Source organism: Thrips palmi, unplaced genomic scaffold (genome assembly GCF_012932325.1).
Source record: "Thrips palmi isolate BJ-2018 unplaced genomic scaffold, TpBJ-2018v1 HiC_scaffold_8, whole genome shotgun sequence".
Classification (NCBI taxonomy): Eukaryota; Metazoa; Arthropoda; class Insecta; order Thysanoptera; family Thripidae; genus Thrips; species Thrips palmi.
This window is the reverse complement of record NW_023144635.1, coordinates 6,174,646-6,198,243: the sequence shown is the minus strand read 5'-3', so window position 1 is coordinate 6,198,243 and position 23,598 is coordinate 6,174,646. Positions and strand designations below refer to the sequence as shown.

Below are 23,598 nucleotides of genomic sequence, written 5' to 3'. Positions count from 1 at the left end.
CGAGCCACTGAAAGGCTGAAGTCTCTGCCTGCCTCTGTCTGCCGCACTGCGGCTGGTGCGGCACGGCGCCGCTTCTTGTCCTTCCCTCTCCTCTCCGTCCCACCGGCCGCCCCCTCTCTCTCTTTCTCTGTCTCTCTCGCTGACTGCCTGGCGCAGCCTGGCGCGTGGAGGGGCGCAGGAGGCACAGACTTTGGCGGGGCATCCGTGGCATCCGCGGCATGCTTTCTTCGGAAAGTTTGGCGGTCGGTCCGCGATAGAGGAAACCTCCGCGCCACCTGCAGCATGCACTTGAAGGGCTGGGACGGCTGCCCCCCCCCCTCCTCCCCCCGAAACGGCGCCACCGTCGAGGCGACTCGGAAAAACTGTCAAAACTGCCTCAAAGACGTGATCAATGTTCGTTCCACTACTGAAACAAGCGAATTTAAAGGCGATAGCCTGAAGAAAGAGCTAAAATGCTTGAAAGAATGTAAAAGACGAGCTTTCTTCGTCAGCGTTGAGTGGACGCCGCCCCGGTGGAGGCATTGTCTTCGCAGGGCCGGGTGGGGCCGGACCGGTGTCTCGCCGAACGGCCCAATGGCCGCACGCAGGGGCCCAGAGGCCCAGAGCAACGCCGCGCTGACGGCCGGTTTTTGCGTCTGAACGCCGACGTCGGCGGGGAAGCCCAAATGTCGGGCCGGCCAAAAATGAAAGCAGGGCGGGGCGGCCGACGGGGACGGGCTGAACAGGGCTTCCGTCCAAGTCAGACTGCTCCGCTTGGGTTTCACCCTCACTCTCTTAACCTAAAAATTTATTTTATTCGGGGGATTGGTAGCCCAGGGTCAAATGGGTCGGGTCGAGGTCGGTCCCAGGCGAATTGGACCCGGGGCGAGATTAGTGGAGTGAGTCCCTCAGAAGGCCCTCGCCAACGGACTGGCGTTCCTTTGCTCGCTTTGCACGCTTTGCAGCACGCGGCCGCTCGTCCAATCGCCGTCGCGTCGCCGCCACACCCCTTGCTGTATACAAATAAATCATTTGAGGCGTTATCTCGGCGTCCAGCGCCTTGCACCGCCTGCCCTGCCCGCTTCGCCTTATCAGTCTAACTGGCAATGACGCCGCCGGGGATTCGCATTGCCGGTCATAAACGGTCGTAAACGGCAGCCTGGCCAACAATCAGGAGAGGAGCGCAAAACAGCGCAAAAACAAAGAGACATCTACGTACCTGGACTCGTGGACTGGCCACGGCGCTCAGGCTTATCTACTGGTGCCATGTGGAGCGTTCAAATTTCGTCGCCCATCGACCAAAGTACACTTATTTTTGTTCGGACGGACCTTACTTGACCGAAACCACCTTCGACTCTTCATTTTTATCAGAAGCACTCGGCATAATACCGCGCAATCAAATAGAAATGGCAAGATTTTTTATGAAAATGAATGTCATAATTCTACCCAAAGAACAGAAAAAGGTCACGATGATGTCAAATGATTAGTGACAAGATGACATCATTGCCGACGGTCAAAGTTAGCGATTTTTGACGTCAAGTGCATGTCAATTGATATCCTTTTATTGAATATGATATCTTATGATGTAAATTTGACACAAAATACCGAGTCAAATTCTAGTCATGAGGGGTCACTGATGCAGAGCGTGACTAAATTTTATCAATTTTAGCTCACTTGACGTCAATATGACCTTTTTCTGTTCTCTGGGTAGCTGGCCAAAAGGGCGGTGACGCTACGTTAATGGCCCTGCAATCGATTAGTAAGATACAACCTCGTACCGGCTACCCGAAAACAAGATACCCAGATAGAGCGAAGATTAATACTCGCCTGGTGACCGGCTACCTGTTGCACTCGTAAAACGTGATGTAGAAGTAAGATCTCGCCAACGGTCGCGCCTCCGCCCGTAAAGTGCTCGCACCGCACCGTGACACAATGGACTCCGTCACTGCCCACGCACGAAAGGACTCTCGCCGACAGAGTAACCGACTGCCGGCGTCGCCGGGACGCCGCTCTTTCCATAAGTGCCGGCGGAATTTTCACCGTACTCCGTGTTTTTCCTGTTCATTTGAAGCAGCGCTGGCCGGCCCGCGGCGGAGATGAATGACCAGCAGCCAGGCGACGGCCGCTTGCCGACGGGGGGCCGTGGGTTTGGCCCTGGGGCCCACCTTCGTGAGAGCACCCCGGTGAAGGGCTCACCCAGGTGCCGCGTGAATGGAGCCAAAGGGAGCCGTCGGTCTGGGTCAGTCTCGACGGGACACGCCCTTCGCGAGCGCAGTGGCACTTGTCACACGGGACTACACCGCGCCTCAGGGACCTCGGCGCTCAAACAGCGTTCAGGAGATACCCCGCGTTGTCCGCCACGCGCCCCGAGCCTCCAGTCGGCCCGGCCTCGTTGGCGCGGAGAGGCCGGCCGAAAGCGGCCAAAAGCGTCCCTGAATGGCGTGACAAAGGCCGGGCCGGGTGACCCACTGACCGAGGGTCCTGACGTCCTGACGGCCCGAGGGTTCAAGGCTTTCGGCCGTGCCTCAGCCTCAGCGCAGCCAACTCCTCAAGGATGTCGCAATTCGGCAGAGTAAACACAAAGAAAGTGTGTTCTGGTTGAGGTTTTTTCCTCGGGACCTGGCAACCCTCTTTTCTGGGTGCGGCCGCGTCTCGCCCCGTAGTAACCAACCTACCGGCACTCTAGGCCGAGGTCTCCCCTGAGCGGGCCAGCGGGCCAGCGGGCCAGTCGATATCAGGCACATTGGAAGCGAGAGGGGCAGAGAGCGACGAAAAGAAATGGATCAATCGCGACGGAAACTTTGTTGCACGTGACACGCGAAGGACATTGGACGAGTGGACCTAGCGTGCCAGCGCGCCAGCCAAGCAGCCAGGCAGCCCAGCGGGCCCATTGACAAAACAGGCAGATAGCATTCGAGGCGCTGTCGCCGGCCCCTGCCCTCCGGCCTTCCGCCTAACTGGCTTACGGACGGCCCCTGCCCTCCGGCCGGGCGACCGGATCAAGAGATTAACCTCCTGTCGCGCCAATTTCTATTGAAGGAACTTTGAAAGAGGAAAAATTCCCAGGAACTGGATTTAAACTTTTTTCTCTGCGTGCGGGCTCGCGCGACCGTCATAAAACCAAGTCGGCCGTCTGTTTATACGGAAAGCGTCCGATCGGCGTGTGCGCAGTGGCGTGCACGTCGCTGCGTTGCGAGCAGGTGGACGCACCTTATCGCTCCGTCGCCATGCATCGCCATGCAGAGCGTGCGGAGCGTCTAGTACCGAGACGGCCGGCGCGCAGGGACTGACCGTGGCCGCCGACGCCTCCAGGCACGTCGCCGTCGTCCATGTCCACTCGGGGGCGGCGGGGCGCACTCGGCAGGCCGACGCGGAGGGTGCGGCGGGCGGGGCGGGGCGGGGTGTGGCAATCGCCTGGCAACGCCTGTGGCGGCCTGTGCCGCACTCTCTGTCCACTATCGCCGCGGCAGTGCGAGGCCGCCTTGCGCCCGGTGGGCAGGCAGCCCATCGGACGCGCACGTGTCGCGGACTCGCTTTGTTGTGGGCGAGGGCACTGGACCCCGTCCGGGGAGGGGGGGGGGGGAGGGGAGGCCGGTAGGCTGTCCCGTGCGGCGTGCGCGCCGCGCGGGTGGCCTATGCTCGACTCGACGGGCGCTCTGGCGTGCCCGAGGGGGTGCCCGACGTGCTCTGGCGCCTAGCCTGGCTGGTTCCGGAAGCAGCCCGAGCACGACGACGGGGTGCGGCGCGTCCGCCAGAGCGCTGGCTCCTCCGAGCTTCGACCTCCCCGCATGCGGCACCCTCAACCATTTATTTTTGAAGGCCTTGTCGAAGGCCGCGCTGCTGGACGGGCTTGATCGAGCTGGAGAGCGGCGATGCCAAGGCAAAACGAAACCCTTGTTCCCGCTAACGTCGGCGCCCGTTAAAGGGTGAAGGGTTACGAGCCAGATATTGAATTACAAAATACTGCGCGCGTCGCGTCTCGTTTACAACTTTACCATTTTACGGCCACTACCTGCCCGAAGTTACGGCCTCCTAATAACGGACCCGGCGAAAGGCGCGCTCGGCCGCGCGTGGGGTATCCCCGTTTTCACCTCGCGCCGCGCCGCCGCTGGCGTCGCTACCCCTCGCCCCCATGGCGGGGCGACGGCGATGCCCCGCGCCAGCAGGGGCCGTGGCGCTCATGCCAGCGTCGCTACCCCGCGCGGCGCGCACGGCGGCAGCTCGGCCGCTGTGATTTACAGGCGACACGGCGTCTCATTCCCGCCTAAGAGAGATGCAGGGCTCGCCGAGGCTGGCTCGCCCGGCCGGTGCGAACAACTTGTGCCATCCCGGGCGCCCCGCCCCGCCCCGCCACGGGTGGCCGCAAGGAAAGTGCCGATTTATCATCCGATAGGCAACGAGGCGAAAAGGAACAAGAGCGGCAGACGGCTGACGTGGCGCGTGGCGGCGCGATCGGCTGTCTGCGGCTGTCTGCGGCTGTCTGCACGGTCCTCGGACCGGCGACCCGAGGCAGCCAAGGCCGTGCCTTTGATATCAATCATCATTACATTCAGAAAACGCCATTTTTTCCGGCGCCACTCGGCGATTACCTTTGGCGGTGGCAGAGCCTGCCGTCGCAGCATCCGACGACAATCCGCATTGGCCGAAGCGCGGATCGGATTGGCTTGCCGAAGGCCGAGCTGAAGGTGCCTTTGCTGCGGGCTGTTGACCCGGGGCAAGCCGGGGACGCGGGGTTACGCCGCGCCACGCCCGGACGGGCACGACAAGCACACAACCGTCACCAGGCACTCGTCATTCCATGTCTCTCTGTCGCACTCATGGGGCGCCCTCTAAGCGTGCGAGAGAGACAGAGCGATGAGTGTTCGGAATCGGGCCGCGCGGCATACACTTGAATGGGAGCCGTGAAAGGCTATTCGGCGAGTCTTCGTGTCGTGCTGCTAGAGGTAGGTTCGGGAGGCCCCTGAAAGGCTCGCGTTGATTGGTCGGCACGGCGCGGCGTTGAACCGAGTGCCACTAAAGCAGCTCATTGAACCCTAACCTAACCTAACCTCAAATTCTCATGGTCGTCCGCCCGCGCTGTGCCGTCGGCCCGACTGTAACGTGTTACGCTGACGCGGCGTTTGGCGCTGAGGCGCGCGGAGGTCGGCCACGGCAGGCCGTGCTGGCCTGACCGCTTAGCTCAATCAAGCGGTCGAGGATGTTCGCATTGGATCCGGCGGCAGACGGCGTGGCGCCGCACCGCGCCGCACGCGGTGATGTAGGTCAGGCTGGCCACGCTGAGGGCCAGAGCGGCACCAAACGACGCCAGTATTAATACTCGCTGTCTACACTCACTGCGACGAGCACGGCAGAGCAAAGCGGGGTAAAGCGGAGCACGGCCACCCGAAAGCTAGACAAATTACTCGTGTAAATGACTTCATCCCGGCGACCAGCCGCGGCATGTTTTTAATTAATTTTTGTTTCGTCGCTTGAATTTAGTTTTTTTCCCCTCTCTCTCTCTGCTGGCTGCCGGCAGTGTAAAGCCCCCATTTTGAGCAGGATGACAGAGAGGCGGCACAAAGTAAATGTGTGTCCAGGCCTGCCAACACGGCCGACACACTGACGTTGCCAACTGGCCGACGACTGGACAGTCATTTCCGTTGCGCGTCCGAAACGTCCAAAACTCGCGCGCGCGTTCGTCATGCCGTTTTCTCACGCGAATGAATGGTGGCGACGGCCTCAACAAGATGCACGGGCCTCATTACTTTTATTGTGGCGACTGCGCGATTAGGTTCGAACGGGGATCGAGGTCAGAATAACACGCGGCGCCGACCGCGCGGAACATGGAACGTGGAACCGGAATTAATGTCACAACGCGTGGATGTGGATGGTGTTTGCCGGGCGGACGGGAGCAAAAAGGGCCGATTTGGAAACGGGCGGTCAAGTTGACCTCTCCAAAACACAAGCTTCCGCGTACGGTGTGTGCGAGAGAGAGAACGGGCGATGGTGTGAGTGTTGTGAGAGTGGGAGTGACAGCGAGCGTGCCTGCTGGTGAGGCCGCTCGACGAGCTGAGCCAGCCCAAGCCCGCCGCGGCTACGAGTTCGAAGATGACACCTCCGACCCACAGCACTGTGCCACACACACCACGGCCCGGTCGCGCTCCTCACTGCAAACATTGCGAGTCCGTGCGAGTGCCGTGTCGCCGTGCCGCCGTCGGCCTACAGGTGGCGCCGCACGTTCGGAGCGCGGCAAGGGGGAGGGGGAGGGGGGAGGTGTCACCCGTTCCCTTGTTTTGAATGCATGGCAACCCACGGTGCATTCCGGCTGTAGGAGGCCCGGTCCCCGAAAGTTGCCGGCGCCGTCCGCCGCGCCGAGGTGTCGGTGTCGCCAGGCAGGCAGGCAGGCAGCCGCAGTCCCCTCCCGGCAGCCGCGGTAGAAACTTTCAAACTGCAACAGCTGCACCATCTGTGGTGGAAGGGGCGCAAAGTTTGGCGGGGTTATCGCCCACCGGCCGGGCTGTCCGGGCTGTCCGGCGTGTCCCCGTGATTTAGCGTTCCGGCTGCCGCGGACTGCCGGCCTCGCGCACCTCGCCAAGCTCCCTCGCGTCGCGTGCTGCAGCAGCCGCCAGTCGGCCAGTGCGAAGAGCGAAAATACCGAAAGTACACCCCGGGGAGGAAGCAGCTGATTCGGGCAGCGCTCTCTATCGCCACTCTCTCGCGACCAGCCAGACAGCGTTTTGTTGCCGAGTCTCCCTCGCACCGCGGGACGCCCCTTAGCGGGGACATCCGCTGCGCGGGACGGGATAAGTCGACTGCCACACCCGGAAGTTAACGCCTGCCCCAAAGCGGCAAAGCCAAGCGGAGCCCAAAGCGAGCGTTTTGCTGATTTCCCACGCCGCGTGGAAACCTCTTTGGCCCCTTCGGCGCCGCGTCGCGCCGCGTCCTGTCAGGTCCTGTTCGCAGTTCGCGACGCGTATTCTAGTCTCGCGCCGGGACTGTATGCGAGGAGTCGGTCCCGTTCGTCCACTCGTCGTCCACGGCACGGCCCGCGGCGCAGCCCGCGACACGGCACGCGGTTGCACGTGGTCGTCCGCACGTGTCTCATTATCATTATGCCGCCCAGAAGCTGAAGCGGCTGAAGCAGTGTGTGGCTCGGCGGCTCGGCTCGGCTCTCGCGTCTGCCTCGCCTAGTCCCAGTCCGCCTCAGCCCGGCTCGGCTCGGCATCGATGGGGCTCGGCGCTCGGGCCGGCTCGGCTGGGGGCCCCTGCTCGGCTCGTCTTGGCCCGGCCGCCCCCACCGCTAGGCCTGCCCGCGCGGCCCGCGTGGCGTAGCCGCGTAGCCCGGCGGCCCTACTCCCCGCTCCGCGCCGCAGTTTCCCGCTGGTCGCGAAACCGGCTGCACCGTCGCCACCTAACCGAGCGGGGTTGCGCAGGGCGGCGTGGGTCCGACTAGACGACGTCAACGCACGCGCGTGGCACAGCGCAGCGCGGCGCGGCGCCCGCGGTGGACTTTGGGAGCCTTGGTCATCTCCATCCAGTGCGTGCGGGACGGTGCGGGGCGGTGCGGGACGCGCGGCGCGAGGACTTTGGCGCCGCGGGATGGCCTCCCGGGCCGAGGCCGGCCGAGGCGGCCGTCGAGGCGTCCGTCGAGGCGCCAACCGCGACCTTTCGAGGCCAAGAAGACCGTGACGGTGGTGGATTGCTGTGATTTCCGTGTGACATATTGCTCGGCAAATGCCAGACCAGTCCGCCCGGACGAGTGCAGTGTCAGTGTGTGCGTGGCTCTCGACGCGGCCCTCGACGGGGCCGGTGTGACTGTGCCGGCTTGCTGACTCGAGTTTGACCTGCTGCTCTGCCTGCCGCCCTGCTTAAGGCCTTACCGGCCGCGGGACAAACCCCAGGTAAGCGCTGTGTGCGCGAGCTTAATTCATTTCGTCGCTGTCTCTCTCACGCCCCCCAGGACGCCCCATGAGAGCGACAGGGACAGAGCGACGAATCGCCTCCGTGGGATCGGCCTGCAGGGTGTTAGGCCGCTGCAGCCCTGGCCAACCACCGCGTTCTAAGACTCTTGCCGTGTAAGGTCCCGTCACGACGAAACGCAATCATGCGTACTGCGATAGAATATTATCTCACCTGACAGTGAATCGTGCGTGATAACGATGGCATTATGCGCGCCTTACGTGGACCACTGTGCGTAGCATGTTTGTCAAAGTTAAACGTGCGGGAACGAGAGAAATTTGGCACGCGCGACTGTACTGGAGAGGCGAGAATGAGAAAGGCACACTGGGATCACTGTTGTCTGCCCGGGCGTTGTTCGGGCGCGCCGCGTGTTGTGTTGTCGTCCGGGCTGGCTGGCTGCTCGTCTGCCCGGCCGGCGGCGGCCCGCAACCGCACTGGGCGCGCCCTGCCTGCCTGCCTGCCTGCCTGCTGCCTGCCTGCCTGCCTGCCTGCCTGCCTGCCTGCCTGCCTGCCTGCTGCCTGCCTGCCTGCCTGCCTGCCTGCGCCTGACGGCCGCAGCGGGGAGCGAGCTCGGCGTCGGCCAGGCCACCCCGACGCCCCGACGCCCAGCCCCAAACGGCAGCCAATGAGCGGACGGTAGAACGGCGCCGCTTGGCAAGCGGCGAAGAAGTCTCTGGTTCGGCCGGCCGATACAGTACAACAGTTGAGCGGTTTCGGATTATGCCAATCTGGCGGGCGGGCAGGCGATAGCGGGCTCGACGTCGAGGAAAAGGCCCTCCTCGGCCCGGAACAACGGCGGAACGGCCGCAGGGCGAGTTCCAGACTGCAGCTCGAGGGGCTGGCGCGCCATGGCGGCGCTGGCAGGACTCCGGGTCCGCGGACTGGGAGCTGGAAGCGCGAACAGGCACATCGTTTGGGACTCAGCCTCGCCTGTTACGCAACATGTGGCCATGACCATAGCTCTGACAGCGGAATTTCCATCCCGCTTGACATCTCTTTGCAGTCTGATCTATAATGGCCAATCTAGCCGTATTGCTGGACTAAGTGCTTCGGACTCCGGCGGCGGGAATCGAACCCGCGGCTTTACGACGCCCTGCGGTCACGCTAGCCACCAGCCTGCTGGCTGGCGTGGTTCCACTTCCACGTCCCGGCCGTCCCGGCGGACTGCACCGCCAGCACTACTCCCGCGGCAGAGTTGTAAAATTTCACAACTCGCCGCGAAATGAGTGCTTATTATCGAGCTAAAAGCCGGCCCTATCTAATGCCGAAGGGTCGTTCCGTCGCTCCGTCTCTCTCGCACCCCTGCGGGCGGCCCGCGAGTGCGACAGAGACGGAGGCGAGGGCAGAGCGGGTGCAATGCACGTCCAGCGAAGGCCGAGGCCGAGCCGGCTGTCCCGTCCCGCTGCTTGATAAGACGTCGGGGTTGTCCTGCGGAGCCATTCCAAACACAGCTCTGTCTCTCTCGCGCCCGTACGGTGCCCGCGGGCCGGCGCGTGAGCGCGAGAGAGACGCGGCGAGGCCGTGGACTCCTGGCCATGCAAATGCAGCCCGCGAGTTATTCGTCCCTCTCAGTCCGGCGGACAGGAGAGGGAGAAGGAAGGCAACTGTGGCGCTCTGCCTCGGGACGTCGCAGCCTTGCAGCACTCGGAGCCATTATCCGCCTGCACTCGCTGCACTCTGCACCCCCGCACTCGGAATCGAACCGGCGACAATTTTGGGGATAAGCATCTCGCGGGCCGCCGAATCGATGTCTCGATGTGGTCGGGGCGACGGATGGATGGGTGGATGGATGGGGACGCGAGGTCCCAGGCTGTTGCCGCCGAAACCGCGAGAGCAGTCCGCCTTGGTCCTGGAGGCGCTGGAATTGTGCAGCGCGTTCTTCGCTACCAGGAAATTTGGCCGTAAAACAAAGACTTATCGCCATAAGTCTTGGAGTGCGGCGTCGCGCTGTCCACTTGGCGTGCTCCGCCAGGCTCCGCGCTCTTCGCGGGGCCCTCCCTTCCAGTGGCGGTCCACCAGTGTCCGGCGTCCCAACCTCCCCCGCGCGCGCCCCGCGGGGTGCAGGCCGTGTAGGTACCCCGCGCGGGCGGCGCTCCCTGCGCGCGGAGTATCCGCAGCATCCGCCTGTCACGGGGTGGACGACGAGCGGGGCACCCTTCTTGGGGGCGGCCAGCGCGGCCAGCCTGCCGCCGGCACTGCAAGGCACGCGGTGCGGCAAAGCGGCGAACTTGAACCCGAGGCGGCCAGATTCCGCACTGCTTCAGCACGCCTTGCTCCAAGCCGCTTCGCCCCGCCGGAAAGACGCGAGGAAATTGAGAAAATCTGGGCAATACTGTCCGTCCGTCCGTCTGTCTGCTTGTTTGCCTTCGGTCGGTCCGCGGACGGGCCGCCGAATTTGAGGCCGCGATGCGCATACTTTATTGAAAAGGGCGCGCAAAGTGGCCGCGAATGATTAATTAAAACAAGGCCGTGATTGGCGTTGGCCGCGCCGAGCCAAGTCGAGTGGAACCGCGCAATGAAAGGGGCGGCGCAGGCCGCAGGGCCGCAGGGGTCGCAAGGTGTGGGAGGGCGGAGGGGGCCATTTTTCACGGCGCCGGAAGGGCGTCGCTTTATAATTGGTTCCCTTCTGCTCCCTTCGGCTCCCTTCGGCTCCCTTCGGCTCCCTTGGAGCGCGCCGATTTGGGCCAAATCGATAATGTGTTTTTATTGTGGCGCTACTAAATGCGCGCGTTTGTGTGTGTGTTGGGGTTGCGAGTGTGTGCCGGGGAGGGATGTAGGGCGCCGGCTGCTGGGGTGTCGGATCGAAGGACGAACCAACGGGCGCGCTGTCATTCAAGATATCTTTTTGTTTTTTTTGTTTTTTGTTGTTTTTTTGCGTGTACCGCTCATTTAACGTGCTGAGTGCCGCCGGGCCGCAGCAGGGCGACGTTAGTATTAAATGCCCCGCGTAGCTCCGCGTAGTGCCGACTGGGCTGTGCTGGGCAGCGTGATGGACCGTGCGTCCCATGGGGGCCATGTGCTGCCATGAAATCGAGCGTGGCCGTGTTTCCTGCACCGGCCCCGCTCGACGCACACACACACAGGCAGACAGGCTGACCGGGCGCGCGCGCGCGCCACACACGCACCAGCTTTTCGCACAGAGACAACACACATGCGCGGACTTAAATGGCCGCCAAAACTTAAATAGAGACGTATATTATTCATAAAATCCTGGGAAACACGCGTTTGCTCAGAATGGAATGCATAATTGAATTTACTGCGGACTCACATACACTCGGGCCAAGAATCGGGAGCGACACTAAATTAAATTTGTTTTCAGATTTCGATGCTCTTTTCAATTGCAATCGTGCCAGAGTAACCCTCCCTGATTAGTTTTCCGGATGATGAGGAATTGATCCCCCTACCCACACAACGCACCGCGCACCGCGACCGCCTTTGCATTAGCACGGTCCCTTCGCGCTCACACACACACACACACACACACACAGGCACACACACATGCATGCAGCAGCATGCGGTATGCGCGCGGTGCATTGGTCCCGGCGTGGAATAGGCAATGCGGCACTTTGGGCTGCCCGGTCCGTCCGGCCGCTTCCGAAGGGAGTCGCTCTGTCTCTGTCACACCGTCAGGGGCCGCCGTGCGAGTGCGAGAGAGACGGAGCGACATATTCCATAATCCGGGAAACACGCTTTGAAAGGCAGAAATTGAATCCCTGGGACTCCGTCGCCGGGCCTGGGGAGCGCAGAAAGGGGTAAAGTCGCCCTTTTAAAGCAACTGGAGTCGCCCTGATAGTTCTCCCATGGAGTTGCCCTACCCAAACGCCCGGAGTCGGGGGAACCGCCTTTGCCTTAGCACGGTCCTTCGCGAACCACTTAATGCAACTGACCGAACAGCACAAAAGGCAAGCCCATGCATGGAGGGTGCCGGGCGGATGCGCGCGGTTCTTTGGGCCCCCGGGCCCGTGGTGGCGAGGGCCCTTTTGGGGCTCCCGGCCCCCGGGCCGCTCAAAGGCGCGCTCTGTCCGCACCGAGGGGCCGCCGTGCAGTGCGGGGGAAGCCGGGCGACGGCTTTCCATTTCGCGGTGCTACCCCCCAAAAAGGGCAACCCGAAACCGTTTGGAGCCCCGTCGCCGCGGCCTTGGCGTTTTGGCGGAATGGCACAGTCGCGCCGCGTAAGCCCCGGACGCCCACGCAGTCGCCTGGGCCCCGGCCCGGGCTGGCCGTGTGTTCCCTGGCCGGGAGGGGGAAACCAAAGAAACCGGTTTTCTGGCCCTAAGCTTCCGTGTTTTGGGGCTGGAGGGCCTGGCTGGTCGCTGGCCGTGCCTTCCCGGCGGAGGGCCCTTTGCTCCGCATCCGCGGGAGGCCCGTGCCGGATCGGACGAGCTACACGCCGCAAGCACGCCGGCCCGGGCCATTTTAACGCGCTAACCCCTGGAAGGGAAAAACCCCCCATTTCGCGACTGCACGGTTGGCTGTCCGTGCCCCCGCCGCGTAGACGTTCGCCCAACCCCTTTCTTTTCCCCGCCCGAGATGGCGTACTGTTTACCCCGCCGGCGGAGGAAAGCTCCCGCTTTCAGCGCGTTTTTTCCGGTTTTGCAAGGGTGGGCCAGAAGACCGCGGGGAGGGTTGTCAGCAAATCCTCGAGATTTTTGAGCCCGGTTCCCAAAATGGGACTCGAATCGATCGCCGTGCCATCAAGGGATTCCCTAATCGGAAAGGAATCCTTTTGGGTTGGGGTCACACGTTCGATTCGAGTCCTGTTTAGCTACTCTGGAGCTCATATTAACGTCTAGATTTTTTTCTGCCTCCACCGGCCTTCTGGCCCACTGTGCGGCGGCACCTCTCGGCACCTCCGGGCACGCGGCGGCTGCGTGTTGGCGGACAATCTCTTTCTTTCCCGCTGCGGCTGCGCTTTTCGCGCTCGCCGTCCGCCATGCCTCGGCCCACAGTGCCCCGGCCTACAGTGCCCCGGCACGCCTTTATGGCCCGCCAAACGATAAGCCCGTCGAATTGGAGGCTCCTCTGCCCGCGACCAGCGCGACCAGCGCTTCCGCGGCCTGTATCGCACTGACTAATGGCGAGTCAAGCATCGCCGCAATACGAAAAAAAAAGAAAACAAACAGAAATTCCAGGAAAAAGCGTTATTTATTTTGTGTAGGCTAAAAGCGCGGGCGGCGCTTTAGGCTTAATGAAGGCCTCGGTCGGCCTTTTTAATCAACGACAGCCACCGCGGCACCGCGGCGATGATGGTGTGACTGACGCTGCACCGTTTGAATGGGCTGGCGGGGCGCCCGCCGCGTGGCTGGAGAGTCTAGGATCTCCCCCCCCCCCCTCTCTCTCTCTCTCTCTCGCCGCCACACGTCATGAGTCACTGTTATTGTCTTCATTCGGACGGGCATTTGAGGCAGCCGCCCATGAATATTAATTGTGCGCTGCGATTGGTTTGACTGAGCGAGGCGGCGTGCGACACTGCAGCCGAGCGCGCCGCCGCCGGGTCGCTCTGTCTCTCTCGCACTCGTGGGGCGTTTGGCTGGGGTGCGAGAGAGACAGCGAGAGCCTGGCCGGTGCTCGTTTGTTTATATCTTTGTGGCCATTTTGACTGGCTGGCCGACCGCGCGTCCCGTCGTCGCCCCGCCAATCTAAGTGTGGCCTTTATCTAATCACTGAAGGTCCCTGCCGCCTCCTGGTCACGCCGAGACTGGCTAGAGGCCGAGCCTGGCCGAGCCTGGCCGAGCGTCGCGCGGTCGCAAGGAATGCCACTGGGGTCCACGGTCCGAGTTGGACGTCCGAGTTGGCCAGCTACAAGTGACTCACGCACCCCGCCCCTGGGATGTGGGACTCGACGAACTTCTCGGGGTGAAAGGCTGGAGCGGCTCCCACCACGTCGTTCCCCTATAGGCGCCTCCCTGGCGAGTGAGGGTCAATTTTGTTCGATTAATAACCGATTAGTGCGTGTGGGTCATTAATCCTCCTGCTGCCCCGAACGCAAACCGCCCAAACCTTCCGATGCTATCGGTTTCCCCCTGGGTCGTTTATGGGGCCGGCCATGGAATGGAATGACCATTACGGGCCAACCCGAGTTTTTCACCGAAGTAGTGGAGGTTTCCGCACTGCTACCTCACGCTAAAGAAAGAGAGCCATTTTCCTCTAAGAAAACTAGCATATTGGCCGAAGAGTTGAAAGAAGAAAACCGTGAAAACCTCGTCAAGTTTATTTGAGGAACATCCTGGAAATTTTTCTCGCATGTGTCGGTTTGAGTGCTCCGCTTGCCTCGCGGGGTCGGCGCGAAACTTGGCCGGACGCGCGGCCTTTTAGCGCTCAGCCCGGCGGCTTAAAAGTGCACTTTAATTCGGCCGCCTACATTGTGGGAGTGCCTGCACCGCCGCCAGTGCACCGCCATAAACAGACGTTCTATCTCCGTCTCGCGCCGCTCTTCCTAGATAGTGGATTATCTCTGCCTTTGCATGTGGCTCTGTTTAATAGCAATGATTCGCCTTACGTGGGGCCACTCGCCGAGCATTACGCGGCGTTTGGCCTCCGTCTCTCTCGCACTCACGGGCCGCGGCGGTGCGAGAGAGACGCCGTGACGGGGCACTGTTGGACACGAGAGCGCGCCGCACAGTGGGCCAGAAGACCGGTGGAGGCGGCCAAAATTCTAGACGCTTTTTGAGCTCCAGAGTCGCTAAATGGGACACCAACCAAACGTGTGACCCCACCAATGGATTCCTCGTTCGGAGAGCTATCCATTGGTGGGGTCACACGTTCGGCTCGAGTCCCATTTAGCGACTCTGGAGCTCAAAACGCGTCCAGAATTTTGGCCGCTCCACCGGTCTTCTGGCCCACTGTGCGCCGTGCAGTTTGGCCGTGTCGCCGGCTATCTGAAGGCGGCGCTCTGTCCCTCTCGCACTAGTGGGGCGTCCCTGGCGTCCGTTGGGGTGCGAGAGAGACGGAACCGAACATGGGAGCGCTAGAAGGGGTGGGATCCTGGCCCAGTCCGCTTTTCGGGGTGGGATATGCGCAGATGAGCTGTGTGCGCCAAGAGAGCCCCCCCCCCTCTTCTTTTGTTCCACCACTGCGAAAAATTCCATAATGCACGCGCGGAGGGGCTCGCTCGGCGGATGCGCGCGGAAAAACGGCGGGAAAACGTTGCGCCATTCGACGCCGCAGAGCGCGCCGCCTTGTTTTGCCATTCACGGTGGCGTCGCCGGTTTGTAAACTGTCGCCGCTTACCCAGATGACGGTGTTAAAAATGCGTGCAATTTGGGTTCGGCCGTTCGGCGTGTTGGTTTATTGATAAGCGAGCGCGGCGTGCGCGCCGTGCCCCCACCCACAGCCCCTTTGTTTTGACACGTCCGCGTCCCACCTGTGGCAACGTGCCGCCCGGGGGGGGGGGGCTCCCCTCTCCACCGGCGGGACTCTTTCGCGTTGCACCCCGGCCGCCGCTCCGCCCGCCTTCCTTGCGGTGCTGCTCCGATATTACTCGGCGCGCCGTATTTTAGCCGGGCAAAAAGGCGGGACGGCCGGGATGGCTCGCTGCAGTCGGCGCCGCCGCCGCCGGTGGCGCTCTCTGGCGGCGACGCGGCGACGCGGCCAGGCGCCCTTGAGTCCCGCAAAGTGGGTTGGGGGCGGCCGAGACCCCGCACGCCGTCTCTTTCCTCCGCCGCGGTCGCCGCCGCGGTCCAGGCGCTGTCTCTCTCGCGCTCGTGGGGTCCGTCCCGCCGGGGTGCGAGGGAGACGGCGCGACCTCATCTCTGTCGACCCGATCGCCAAACACAGTGCAAATGACACTATTAACGGCCGTGACGCCCTGACGCGCTGATCGCTCTGCTTGTTTGGCTTGGCTGGCGCTGTGTGCCGCCGACGGATGTGTGTGTGTGTGTGTGCGTGTTATACCACTGGAAGAGACTGTTTTTGCCGGGGTGCTCCGCGTGTTATCGATAGTCGCTTCTTCCTAATTATCCGGCCGCTGCGCATAGCGCGTCCGCCTCAAAGGCCTCTCCACCGGCGTCGCGCTATACCCGTTCGGTTCGCACGCGTCATCGCGCGCGGCGCGGCGCCGGGGCGCTGTGCGTGCGAGAGAGTGTGAGAATGAATGAGTGTGACTGTAGAGAGCGAGCGTGCCTGCCGGCCTGGCGGCCGTCACGTGACGAGACGGAGGCATCCTGTATGAATAAAGGATGGCGTATCGCTATGCGTGAATGCGTGTCTCTTCTTTGAGGCCGTCCCATTATCGCTGGGCCGTGATGGTACTCACAGCAAATTTCCGAGATTCGACCACTTTTTGACCAACTTGGTCGAAAAATCGTTGCGGTCAAAGCCAAAATCGTTGTGGTCAACGTCTTCCCGACACAGGGCATGAAAGAGTAGGGTCTTAAGAATACTAGGACGTCGAGGGAGGCCTTTTACGGCGACTAGATTGGACACAGTGGCCACCCAAAGTCAGCAAAATCAGCAAATTTCCGAGATTCGACCACTTTTGACCAACTTGGTCGGAAAATCGTTGCGGTCAAAGCCAAAATCGTTGTGGTCAACGTCTTCCCGACACAGGGCATGAAAGAGTAGGGTCTTAAGAATACTAGGGCGTCGAGGGAGGCCTTTTACGGCGACTAGATTGGACACAGTGGCCGCCCAAAGTCAGCAATATCAGCAAATTTCCGAGATTCGACCACTTTTTGACCAACTTGGTCGGAAAATCGTTGCGGTCAAAGCCAAAATCGTTGTGGTCAACGTCTTCCCGACACAGGGCATGAAAGAGTAGGGTCTTAAGAATACTAGGGCGTCGAGGGAGGCCTTTTACGGCGACTAGATTGGACACAGTGGCCGCCCAAAGTCAGCAAAATCAGCAAATTTCCGAGATTCGACCACTTTTTGACCAACTTGGTCGGAAAATCGTTGCGGTCAGAGCCAAAATCGTTGTGGTCAACGTCTTCCCGACACAGGGCATGAAAGAGTAGGGTCTTAAGAATACTAGGGCGTCGAGGGAGGCCTTTTACGGCGACTAGATTGGACACAGTGGCCACCCAAAGTCAGCAAAATCAGCAAATTTCCGAGATTCGTGTTTTCACCGCTCAGCTTCCCTCGGTGTTTTCCGCGTTGGCCGCCGATCGGCTGGCCCTGGTCGCCCTGGCCGCCCTGCCCGCACCTGCGCCCTTCGCCGATACGCAGGCCCTTTCCGCACCTGGCCCCGTAGAGTGGCTGTGTGTGAGTGAATGAAGTTGCCAGCGACCTGTCTGTCTACCCCCTCGAGGTCGCGGCGGGCCGACCGCGCCGGCCGCGCTGCCCGCCACACGGGTCGTAAGCCGCGGTGTGTTTAGAGTCGTCCGCTATACGGCGCTCGTATTTATTATACAGTGCCGCGGGCGCCACGCAGTGGGCCAGCAGGCCGGTGGAGGCGGCCAAAACTCTAAACGCGTTTTGAGCCCCAGGACTCGAACCGAGCGTGTGACCCCACCAATGGACTCCTCGTTCGGAGAGCAATCCATTGGTGGGGTCACACGTGCGGTTCGAGTCCTGTTTAGCGACTCTGGAGCTCAAAACGCGTCGAGAGTTTTGGCCGCCTCCCCCGGTCTTCTGGCCCACTGTGCGGCCGGCCCACCGCGGCCCGCCGGTCCCATTCCCGTCCAACCCCTTAACGGCCAGGCGGCTAGGCAGCCAGGCAGGCAGGCAGGCAGCCGGGCAGACCGAGCAGGCAGCAGCGCGCCCAGGAATGGCCGGCACGACATGAACTGCATACCGAGCCACAATACGCGAAACTAACGACGGCCGTGTTTCGGCCTTGACGGCGTCCTTGGCGGCGTCCTTGGCGGCGTTCGCGAGGACGCCGGGCAGGACGTCGGCGAGGTGTCCGAGGCGCCCCTTGCTTCATCGAGCGCCGCCGATGGAAAGACCCGGTCGCTCTCTCTCGCACTCCCACTCTGTAGGTGCGGCGCGAGAGAGGGGGAGAGCGACTGACTAGTCTGGGAATGATTCGACGGCGCGGTTCCTTATCGCCGTGCTTTATCAGCCCGCCGTGCTTTTGCAGTGGCGTGCTTCCGCTGCAGGCGGTCATTCCCCGGGTTGCGGGGTCCGCAGGTTTCTGGAGGGCGCCGCCGTAAACCATCGGAACGGGGCGGGGCGTCCACTTGTTACGTGGCGACGGCGAGGCCGTGCCGCAAGAACGCGGCAAGTCACGTGCTCGCCACTGTAGGCAGTGTAGTACCCAGACTGGAGTGTGCATTATTTATGCCGTACCTCATCCCGACGGGGCCAAGTGACGGATTAGACGGCGGCACTGCGGGCGGGGCGGGGCGGGGCGGGGCGGCAAAAAGTGATCCTCGGGGTCGCGCTGGAGGGATTTGCCCGCCTCACCTGGCGAGGCCCGGGCGAGGCCACTGTAAGGCCAGGAGCCCTGCGGCAGTGCGGCAGCGCGGCGCCCTCGTTGAGACTCTCCGGCCGGTCTCGCTCTGGGCGGGGTGGCACCGTGGGGCCTGGCGGAACGCGGAACACGCCGCGGTTGCCTGCGTTTTGCGCGATGGGCCCTTTTAATGGATTTTCCGGGCCAGGGCGCCGCCTGCGCTGCCGGCGCTGCTGTGTCTTGCGGTCTGCGCAGGCGGGGCCGGCGGACGCACTCCCACTGGTATGTATCATGATGCAGAACTCGATACGATACACCGCGAGTCTCGACATGATGCACAGCCTGCACTGCCTTTGCTCTTTCGCGGACCGCGGAACGCCGTTTCCGCTCGTTTTGCTTTTGAAACATAATGCTGCCGAAAGCGTGGATGATCCAGCGGGAGGTATCGGCTTTTGGGGGCTCGGCGTGACAGTGCTCCGAAATTGAGCGCCCTGAGGGCCGCCCCGCGCCCCGTCGCCCCGTCCGAACAAGCCGAACGAGCCGAACGAGCCGCCAGACCATAAATCAGAAGGGATTGGGCGCGGTGCGGCGCGGCGCGGCGGGGTCGGGCAGCACGCCTTGCCAACTATTGCGTTTTTATCCCGCGCTGCCGCCCTTGCGCCCTGCCGCCCTGCCCGTTCGCGTTCGATCCGAGGGCCATAGGCAGGCCATGGGCAGGCCATGGGCAGGCCATGGGCCAGCGCAGCCGGAGCAGCCGGGGCCACCGGGAAACTGAGGCAGACCGACGTCGTCCGGCTGGGGCGGGGCGGGGCGGGGCGGGGCGGGGCGGGGCGGGGCGGCCGCCACAACTGTTTCCGGGGGCTGGCCGCGGTTGCGGCCCCGCCGGCGGTCCGGCGAGGGTCCGGCCGGGGAGTGCACCGGTGCAGGCAGGGGGCAGGCAGGAGGCAGGCAGGGGGCAGGCTACCCCGCCACCGCCACTGGTAGTGAGGCGGGGCGACACCGCGACGGACTTGGCGTGTCCGAAGGACGGGGGACCGACGGACGAACAGACTGTGATGGACTATAAATACGCGTGCCAACGGCCGCGTTAGCGAACTGTCACACCGAGTCAGAAAAAAAAAGTGGGGACCGTCGAGGAGTGAGGTATTGAAAATATGTTTTGGCGGCGTGTCTGCCCCGCGCTACCTATCCAGCAGTATTCTGCCGCGCCTTCTGTGACGAGGCGACTTGACGGTCGTGTACGTGTGGATGCGTATGTGTTGGTGTGTGTGTGTTCGGCGGCAGGATGCTCAGGTCGCGGCGAGGTGAAGGCTGGCTTTGTTTTTAATGGTGGTCGTGCCAGTCAGCGTGACGCATCCTTCCTCGCCCTGACGCCCCGGCCCGGCGGTCTGACGGCGCGACTGCCGTCCGTCCCGTCCGGGTCAGAGGGGCCCGTCGCACCCGTCTGGAGCGACGCCGGGCCACGCCTAGCCACGCTAGCGCGCACATATTTGCAAACTTGGCAAGATCAACTTGCGGCGGCGAACTGTTGAGACGGACGGCGGGACGGCGGCGGGCCGAGGGCGCAGCACCGGCGCAGCATTTCATCTGCGGCAGCGCGGCAGCCAACTTTCGTTTACCTCGCCGAGTGCCGCCGCGCGGTGAGTGGGCCCCCCGGGCTTGAGGCTCCCGCCCCGCCCCGCCCCGCCCCAGCCCGTCAACGCGGCAAGCCATCACAACCAAGCCGGCCGTAGGACGTTAATTGTACGCAATAAAATCCGCCGAGTTGCGTAATTGTTTACTGGCGTTCCAAACACGGATTTCCGAGTCCGTGTTGCCACTCTCCGGCCCCGTTTTAAAGGCAGACACACGCTGGGGCCGCGGGGGCCGTGGGGGCCGGAACGCTTAATTCCACGTGTACTTTCCGAGTGGATCCGCCGGAGTTGTATGAGCAGGTCGTAATTGCGTCATGGAATGCTCCCTCGGGGTTTTAAACAATCCAATTCCACGGCGCGCGCGGCGCACGCGTGTCTGCGCTTCGCAGTGCTTCGCAGTGCCTCGGCTCTCCGTGCCAAGGGGAGGGGGAGGGGCCGGCACGCGGATCATGTGTGGTCTAGCCCGTAATGGTAATGGTAATGGCCGTCAGCCTGCAGAGGTCAAGGTAGGCAATCCCGCCGCGCGGCGCTGTGCTCCGCTGCGAGATGTTGCCTACGCGGCAGGCGCTCTCCGCCGGCTGGCCGCCGGGCCCGGAGGGCGGGACTCCCAGCCCGGGGCCGGACTCTTGTCCGGCCCTGTCGTGTCGTCGGTCTGGCCTGGCCGGGGTGGCCGGGTGGCCTCACTGGCCGGGCCCTGCCGCGCGCGTCCGAATGCACGACGGGCACGCGCGCGGCGTGTGTGTGTGTGTTTGTGTTGGTGCGTCCGTGTGTGCGCGGTGTTTGCGCGGCCGCTATTCACTGGAACTTGGCGGGATGGCAACTTGGCCGCCGAGTTTGTTTCCCACATCCGCGCTTCCTCGCGCCCGGCGGGGCGGGGCGGGGCGGGGCGGGGTGTCATCGCATCGCACACAGCACCGCACAGCCATGGACGGATTGTCTGTCGGCATTCGCAGGCTTCGCAGGCGTCGCTCGCTGACGAGCGCCCATTGTCAGTGAATGTGAACGCGAATGTGGCTCTGGGTTTGCAACAAGATGAGGTAATTAGTGCTCCCCCCCCACCCGCCCCCACCACTGTTCGGCCGCTAACAGGGAAGCGGCTCCCCTTCTCTCTTCCCCTTCCCCTCCCCTCCCCCCCCTCTCCTTCCCCTTCCCCTCCCCCGTCCACGTCTCTTTAAACGACAGCGCGCGGCTGTTAGTTTTGTCATAAGCACCCGCCAGGGACGCATGTATACTGCACTCTCTCGCTCGCCGCACAGTCGTGTTTGCGTTTGTGTGTGTGTGTGTGTGAGAGGGAGAGAGTGAGAGTGTGTGTGTGCGTGAGTGCGTGAGTGAGTGAGTGTGTGTGTGAGTGAGTGTGTGTGTGTGTGTGTGTGTGTGAAGAAGAGAGATGGCTGCGCGTCGTTTTCACATCGGCGAAGCTTGATGACGATGTACACGGAATCGGATTTGGCATTGTTGGCCGATTACTGCGCGAGACTGTGCGGTGCCGGGGAGGACTGGCTGGGCTGGCAGGCTTCGAATGTGGGTCGGCATTAAAAATCCATTTCTGTCCGAGTGTTTGTTTCGGAGGCGGGGAGGCACAATGCGTGGCGCCTGGGCTGCCTGCCTGGCCGGGCCGCGCGCTCCGAAAATATTTTGCTAGTCGAGTGGAGGCCTGCGGGGCGGGCCCGGCCGGCAGGCACTGAGTGCCAGGCACACCGCCGCCACCTCGGAGTCTCGGAGTATCGACGCGCCGGCCGTGGCGACTCACGGCCGAAACAAGAAGCCCCGACCTTCGCTTCCAGGCAGTGTGGTCGCACGGCGCTGCCTCAAGTGCTGTACTCTTTGAAAGAAAACCACTGTGAGGGATAGTTTGGAAACTCCAGACCCCTTTCGTCATTTTCTTGGTTGTTTTTAAATTTGTGATTTTTGCTGTGGGTGTGGGTCACTGGGACGCTTCTCGCTAGAAGCCCTGCCGGTGAGTCCAGGCTAGTCCAGGCCCTCCCTCGCCCCGCCCTCAGCGAATGAGTGAGCAGTGTGGGATGCACCGTGCAGCAGGAATAGCGCTTTGAGTGGCGTCGGAGCGGAACGGCAGTCTAAGCGTAGCGGCCGCGTCGGCGAGGACGCGGTGGAGGGGGCGGGGCGGGGCGGGGGCGGGGCGTCCGCTGTTGCCATTCCCCGCACGCACTGGGTGCCTTTGAACGGCGAGATGGCGCCGTGTTTTTGTTTACCCTCCTCCCCCGCGCCCCTCCCCCCCCTCCCCCGCGGCCCCCGCCTCCTCGGCTGGTCCGAAGCAAGTCAGCTGAGTGCCCCGTGTTTACCCTCTACCTGGAGGTGGCGTCGCCAACGCAAGCCAGCCTGCCAGCGGCTCCGAAGACGCGCGGGCCGGCTCGGTCGCCACCCCCAGGGCACGGCGATCGCGTTCGACGAAAGGATGCAAGCCTGGCACCGCGCCATCCTTCATTGTGCTCCACGTCAAAGGCAGGGAATCCCTCCGCTGTTGCAAGAAAGAAAGAAACTAACTCGCCGTGAAAAAAAATTTGGTCCGTTGTAGCCAACAATTAATACGCAACTCGGCGCGGTCGGGCTGTTGGCGAGGGCGTAGTGGCGGGGGGCGTAAGAAGATGACGAAACGTGTCCGAGTCTGTTTTGCGGGCCGTCCCCGGATCGTGGGACGCCGGGACGCGGCCGGCAAGGCCTCGCTGGCTTTGACCGCGTTTAGCATTGCTCTGACCCCTGCGGCCTGCGGTGGGAATCCGACATTTTTTTGTCGTTTTGTTAAAAAAAAAGCACAAATTTGTGTGATCCGAGCTTAGTGGTCTAATGCCCGTGTGGAGCGATGCGCCCTCCGCAACAGCGGGATAATTTGAATGGCAAATAAACAGGCTGGGCATCGCATCATTCATGAGGCGGGCGGGCACGCTTCGACCCGGAGGCCGGAGGGCCGCCAGGGCCCCGCCAGGGCCGCGCCGGGGCCCCACAGACCGACGGGCCGGCCTTACCTTATCGGACCAGGAGGGCCCGGATCGGTGCTGCCTATCTGCGGCAAAAAGCAATTTTCTGATTTGAATCCTGCTTGACCGTCCGTCCGGCCTGGGCGTCGGCCTGGGCGTCGGCCTGGGCGTCGTCCTGGGCGTCGGTCTGCCCACGCCGAAAGTAATTCCTCCCTTCGCGTCCTTTGACGCGTCCCTTTTCTCCTCTTGGCGTGGCGAGCAGGGGAGTCCCCCCGGCAGCCCGGCGGGGGGCAGGGCTCGCACCCTTCGGCTCCGGGATTGGCTGACTGTTGATGCCCGCGAGGAGGCGGAGAACCGCCGAGCCCTGTTCATCCTCGGCAGGGCTCAACGAGATTCCATTTCGAAAACAACAACAACAGCCTAAGATCGGGCGTTACGGAAACATATTTTTGCATAACATCCTAAAAGAAACACCTCTACACACACGCGCCGCAAGAGGGCTAAAAATGGAAGGGGGGGGGAGTGAAAAATAAATTGAAGCAGAGTGTCGGAGTGCAGCAGCGATTAGGCGACGTCGTGGATTAGTGCCCCCAGAGTCCCTCGCCTCGGAGACTCGGAGGCAGGCCCGGCCGCCCAACTCGTCTTGGTGTTGATTGCACTTGGCCGCAATTACGGAAAGAGCCTCCAAATTGCCTCCAAGTGACAGTTTCGGCGTGTCCGACTTCATCGCCGCCTCAGCTGGCTTGGCTGGTCCTCGCCGCGCCGCGCCGCACAAAGAATC

General features: G+C 62.6%; 1 long non-coding RNA gene across 1 annotated transcript in view; it reads left to right on the top strand.

Moving 5' to 3' along the window:
- Positions 1 to 7,367: 7,367 nt before the first annotated feature.
- LOC117653471 overlaps positions 7,368 to 23,598 on the top strand; it is a 79,125-nt gene continuing 62,894 nt past the window's right edge. The window contains exon 1 of the long non-coding RNA XR_004588235.1: positions 7,368 to 7,859. This is a non-coding gene — a long non-coding RNA (uncharacterized LOC117653471). The remainder of the gene's footprint in view (positions 7,860 to 23,598) is intronic.